Genomic DNA, 6,941 nt, shown 5'->3' with positions numbered 1-6,941 from the left:
TTGTATCCTGAGACTTTTAATTGGCTTCAAGGTATTTTTTGAATGTGTCACAAAATGTTTACATCCTTTGTCACACGCTGATTTCAAAGTCAAGAGTGAAACTACACTCTTATTTTGAAAATATTGTGGAGATCTTTTGACTTTAAAGCTTTAACCTTGTAAGCATTTACGTGTGGTGTTCTTCATGTGCTACAAGACATACCAGGGACAACATAAGCAGTCATCACCATGGCTGGGCCTGTCTGCTTTTAAACTGCAGTGTACCAAGGACAGGCTGAACAACAAGTTTTCAGATTGGCGGGGTTTGTGATGTCACAAATCTAAAGAGCCAATCCCGTTAATGGACGGGGTGTTGCTATGCATATCGTAACGTACTTATGGCAACCACTTCGGTGATACAGCCAGCTGTAACATTCATTGTAATTTTTGCAAACTCATGACTGACTACCAACGTTAACGTTACTACTACTAATTACTACATTTCAAGCTACCTAAGTTTCAACAAGTTGCCATTAAACGATGGTAGAGATGTGTTTCGTTTTCGGCTGTAATTTTACAAAAGGAGAAGCTGAACCAGTTAAATTTGCATAGTTGGATAGCAGATTCAGGAATTTTTAATGAGGGAGAAGGACGAGATGCCTTGGGAGGATTTTTTTAAGGTAATTAAACTTATTTTGCAGGAAAAAAATTCTCAGACACAATTTATTATTTCAAGCAGAGCATTTTTATATGTTTTAAACATGACTGGAGCTGGTCTTTCATACCTCAATGAACCACCTCTTATATGCTCTCCTAGTGTCCTGATCCTGTCTTATAGTTGACATTTTTTTGAAGTGGGGTTGTATGAAGTATTTGTCCCCCTTTACATATGGGCCACAGGAAAGGGCTGTCTGACAGACAGGGGATGTTCTGAAGATATTAAAAACGTAGTGTACACTTTCAGTAATTGAGGTAATGTAAGGTGGCTGTTTTTTTTAATCGGATAAAGTATGTTTTGCTCCAAACCCTCTCTCAGTGGAACATACTTTAGTTGCTGTGTTAGTATGAATCTGTGCTGATGCCATGTACTGTAGGTAAAACACTGACTATTGACCGTCATACAACCCAACTTTAAAAAATCAGTGAAAATACTTAAATGTAAATCTTCGAACATCAAGTATTAGTTCCTTTAAGGTTAAGTTCATTACTCATTTACTGTACAACCTTTGTCACCAGCATTTCTTAACTGACTTCACTTGTGTTTTGCGTTTTGAAATATTTTAGTATGACCTTGCTTCTCCATTGGTAAATTATCACATGCAGAAATGAACTCATGGTACGAATGTAAAGGTTTTTTTCATATCATTACCAATACATGAATTTTATGGCAATTTTATTCATCTGGGAAAAAAACAACAAACTGGGCATATGTCTGCAGCAACCTTTATGTACAGTGTGGGTCCTGGCAAATGCAGAAATGAACTTTAAGTACAGTATTGGGTCAGAAGGGAGAATATATACACCTAACAGTGAAAAAGATCATCCCCCTCCATGCAGAGGATTATGTTTTCATCTGGGATTACAGATGGTAATATTAAGATCGGCACACAGGCTGGGGTCTTAATGGTAATGGGTTAATACTCAGGACTTAACTCTATTTAAAAGCCTTCCACCAAGCCATATCCAACACACATTTGGACGAGCATCATCATTTCCACTGCATATACAAGAGTTCCGTTTAAAATGTATTGAAAGTATTCTTCATCAATTACAGGAAGTACTTTTGTTTAGCATTTATATCGTTTCACATTTTGTGAAGTTTTAAGCTCGGGACCTTTGTATAGTTTTGTCATGATGGCAGCTGCTGAAGTGGACTTGAACTCAGATGCTACAAACACTCTGCCGGTGAGACCTTTGCAACATAACGATCATTCCTATGCTTGACAGTTTGTGTACATTTTGCTGCTTTTTTAAATGCAAAACATAAAGTATTTTAAATTTTCTTGTATTTTGGTTCAGAATTGTGTTTAATTTTACAAAGGTACTGAAAGTACCACAATCATCTTCCTAGTAATTTGTCACAATTTGTTGGCAATGTTTCACTGTAATTGTGTTTTGTTTTGATATTACATTAATATTTAACAATGTTCCCCTTAATGTGTTTTAGGACTTTTACTGTGATGTTAGAGATTAGTAGATTAAAGATAATAGGAATACACATTTTAATGTTAAGATTGATATTGGGTGAAGGAACAAATGATTGTATAACTGATTTACTGCTGCGGAGAACGTTGTCAATAGGTTGTGATAGTAATAGTAAACATTTGCTTTTATTTTGGCTGAGTTGCAGGAAGCCCCAGAGCACGAGCAGATCCTTAACATAATCAGCTACTCACAGCGTGGACGAATGGAAGAACAGTGTTGTGCCTTGAGTCCTATTAAAACTTCGCCTGCAGGTAAGTACATCAGATTCTATCTTGGCTGCATGTTTCTGTTTATAGATTGATTGTTGATTGTTTTAATTCCTGCTTCAAACAGGTCTTCAGGTACTTAGAGGTCATAACCATCACGGCTCTGCGCCTCAGATATCTGTAACAGAGAGTACTCCAGATAGAAACAGGAAGCTTCTGCTGGCACCAGACAACCAATTACAGGTTCCCTCTCAGTGTGACCGCTCAAATTCAGTCCAGGTCTGATCCGTTCTACTGTTTCATTCTGGTTGTTTTTACCTGTTATTTAAAAGTTACTATTAATACCAATTTGGTCAAATCTTTGTCACATTGTTTTTGTCTAATAGACAGAGCCATCTGAAGAACAACAGAAGTTTCTGAATATGATCAGCCATGGCCAGCGTGGACGCATGGATGACCAGTGCTGTTCTTTGAATCCTAGCAAGAGTGCTCCCTGCACGCCCAAACACACAGACAGAAAGCCTGCTGCAAGTATGTGACACATCGGCCTCTGTGAAGATTTACGGAAATGTGTTGCAATTGCCACTTTATACATTTTTCCTGAATTATCTGTACAGTTTCTGAACTGTTTTCTTTTCCAGGCCCAGATTCTGAAACGTTCTTCAGCCTCTTGGCCAACACTCAGAGCCGCCGGCTTGACGACCAGCGGGTGTCTCTCCCATCATTACCAGGATTACAGAATGGAAAATCCACATCTAATGCTGGGGGCGATTCAAGCTACTTGTGTTACATGGTCTCTAAAGTCCAGGTTAGTGCTTTCCTTTTTCACCAAACAAAATATTTTCCATTGTAACAGCAATTGATTTCAGTATCAAAATACTGTGGTGATGTCAGCTCTGACTTTAAATGTTGAACAAAAATATAACCAGAATGGGGGAAAAAAAACTTGCAAATAGAATGTAATTTGTACGATGCTACCAAAGCCATAACAGCCATACATTTAAAATATAGAAAGCTGTTTGATTTTTCCCGATATTTTGTACGCTAAGTAATTCTGTCTGTTTTCATGGAAATTTAATTTCAGAGTAAGCAATTATTTTACTTAATTAATTACACACAATAGTGAATCTTACAGAAAGCTGTGATTAGTCATTTGTAACCTTTTTACATGATTCCATAATGTACTAATTGTTATGTGAAACTGTGTTAGTTAAAGAAGTGTGCCTCATAAAGGAGACTAAAGAAACTGACTCATTGCATTTTCAGGGTTCGAGAATGGACGACCAAAGATGCTCTCTACCTCAAATAACAAAAACGGATAATACCGCGTCTGGTTCAGGCCCTCCACGTTCAGCCTCGTTCAGCCCGAGCTCTGACGTAGAACGGCCAAAGAATAAAGAAATAACATCTCAAAAACAGGTAGATGTTCAAGTCATTTGTTAAACCCAGGAAATAATTATGTTAAATTACGACTAGAGTTTTTATTACAGATTATTTATATACTGATCTAAATATGAACTGTATACCTCTTCCCTATCTAGATCCCAAATCCAGCTCACCAGGAAGATTTTTTTAATCTAATGAGTAATTTCCAACGCGGGCGAATGGATGAGCAGCGATGTGTCTTAAATGTTAGTCCCCAGTCCAAACCCAAACACAAGTCTACTGAGAGCACTGTGCCAAAAGGTTAGAATACAAACATGTTTGCCTTCCTGTTTCTTTTTCTTGCATTTTTTATTCTGAATGATAATTTAATTGCTCTCCTATGTTAATATTTAACACTTGTTTACATATTTACACATTGTTTACTCTTTTTCAACTTTGCAGGTCCAGATTCTGAAAAGTTTTTCAGCCTTCTCTCCAACTCTCAGGGCAGACGGCTTGATGACCAGCGAGCATGTCTTCCCTCCCTGCCGGGGATACAGAATGGAGGTACCACATCAAAATCTACTGCTGCAGAGAAGGACGCAAACTACTTGTGTTACATGGTCTCCAAAGTCCAGGTTGGCCCAACATACATACATGGTTGAAAGACTATTGTAAAAAGTCATCGCCAGGCTTTCGTCATTTTGTTCCCAAATGTGTTTTTCTATTTGAACAATGCAACAAAATGCCTTTATCCAACATTACATCAATGAATCCTATCCTACAGGGCTCAAGAATGGATGAACAGCGATGTTCTGCACCCCAAATCTTCCAGAATCTGGGGACCCCTTCTACTCAGCGCAAAGAAAATTCCATGTTACACCCATCAGATAAACCTCCGCAGAGGTCTGCCTCCTTTAACAATACCATAAATGACCAGCATCGGCAGGTGAGATTTCATGCTGCATATAAAGCTTACAGTTTTGCCAATAATGCCAATAGTTCTTCCCTTCTTTTAAGTAAGACATTAAAATTAAAGTTCAAGTTGCTTTTGAGTTGTACTACATCTTATTTCTTTTCTTTCTCATTTTTAAGGAGACTTCCCCAGCTGAGCAGGAGCAGTTCCTTAAAATTATGAAGCATGCACAAAGAGGTCGCATGGAAGAGCAGCGTTGCTCGTTACAACCCAGCAGAAGTACACCTGCCACACCAACACACAATGGAAGTGCTTTAAATAATGTGTCCACAGGTTAGAAAAACACACTGCCAGTGAGGTCAAGTATGTGTTTTCGGTCTCTGAGACATCACAGAAGTAACTCTTGACACTCCATGACAGGTGCAGAAGCTGATAAATTCTTCAAGATCATTGCCTCCAGTCAGGCACGGCGGCTAGACGATCAGCGTGTTTCCCTTCCTTCCCTGCCAGGGATAAGTGGAAACTCTGAAGGAAAAGAAAATGGTAGAAATAAAAAGGCTGGAATCCGAGTAAGTTACACAAAAGTCTATAGTGGTTGCAGCACAAACAAAGAACATTGTCAAATGTTGCTAAATTATATTCCTTATTATTGTAATGTCACATTCCAATCAGGTGAAATGTATGCAGGATGTGTTTGTCTGTGCAAGCACTTTCTTCTGTCTACAACGCTGTAATTTAACAGCTTTTCATAGCAGAACTGTCATACTTTGATCACACGTTCCCTCTATTTAAAGTTGAGCAGGTGGAGCTCCTTCATAGCTCCATGGCTCTGAATTGTAGATAATGATCAATTTGTACCAACTGAATCGATGTGAAAAATAATGGTATGTTGAGATGAAAATATAGGCTTAATAAACTGATGTTTTACAATAGTGGATAATGATTTAATCACATTTGTTTTAATTTTTCTTCTACAAGGCTTCAGTACCTCACATCACTGTGGCTGAAAGTACACCAAAAACATCAAGAAAAGACTGGTCCAGACCTACTTCTCAACTCAACATGGCTTATGCAGCGCCGGGCTCCCCCAGAGCTATTCCGAAATCTGCTTCATTTACCCCTGAGACAGAGTATCAGAAGCTAAACTCCCAAGGGCAGGTAAATTAATCACAACAACATTAAATATGCAGTGGACATACAAGTGAACTCAGTATACTGCATTTATTTACCAGGCTTTTGGCACTGAAGGACACCAAGTAGATGAAAGTAAATAGACTAATGATTTCATGTAGACAAAGATGAATTTGAATGACCCACCAGACTTAATAGTTTCATATAGAGGGGTGGAGTGATGCTCTTTTCTTGGAGCCCCATAGGATGAGGTGGTCATCTTAGCATATGCTGCATAATGAACGATGACATGCTGTTTCTTTGCAGGTGACAGTGAAGGTGTCCATGAGCTTCACACCAAAGCAGGTAAGTTGAGCTGCAGCCTGTAGAGATGCCTCTGAGCTAATGGCCTGAAGTTATTAAGGTTATTGTTTTAATTAAATATGTGTACCATCATCTGTTCTGTTTTTGCCACTTATCCATCAAAGGGGCAGAAGAAAATCAACCAACCATGTGCATTTCCTGAAGTCTTTCTCACTCTGGGAGCCCCTGGAGATAACCTTGTGATCCCCCTGAGCCCTGCGCCTGGCAGACCCCTGTCCTTAAACTTAAACCTCGTCCCAAAAGAAGACGTTAGGTCCAGGCCCTGCTCTCCAAGCCGTGCAAGTCCCAGAAAAGCCCGCTCAAGGCCCTCATCTCCCAACCCAGCAACCAGAAAAGGACATCCTGGAACTTCACATTGTCCAGATGAAGATGGCTTCTCTCTGATTGAGAAGGTTCACACAGCCCAGTGTCAAAAAGAGGGGGCACAAAAAAATAAAGGGGATCCTGGAAAGGGGAGGGAAAAGACACAGCATGGAAAGGGAAAGGGGGGTGGTAAAAAAAGATAGACATGGTGGAATTGTTAGATATGCTAAATTACAAATTATCTGTTAAGGAAAGCAAGAGATGAAATGTGAGGGTCATTGACCTTGAAAATAATTGATTGATCAATGTGTATGAAGTTGTATATGTCAAGTTTCTTTTTGCTAGTTAAATACTCTGTATTTATATATGCATCGTACATGTTGTCTTGAGCTAGTTAGTGTGAATAAGAACTCATTGCTTTGCTTTTCTAAAATCTAAATGTAATGTGTAAATTTAAAGATAATACTGCATTA

This window comes from Semicossyphus pulcher, unplaced genomic scaffold (assembly GCF_022749685.1).
Source record: "Semicossyphus pulcher isolate SPU_LCO1_2020_fin unplaced genomic scaffold, fSemPul1.0.p SCAF_23, whole genome shotgun sequence".
NCBI lineage: Eukaryota > Metazoa > Chordata > Actinopteri > Labriformes > Labridae > Semicossyphus > Semicossyphus pulcher.
The sequence above is the reverse complement of the archived record's forward strand: the minus strand, read 5'-3'. Positions refer to the sequence as shown.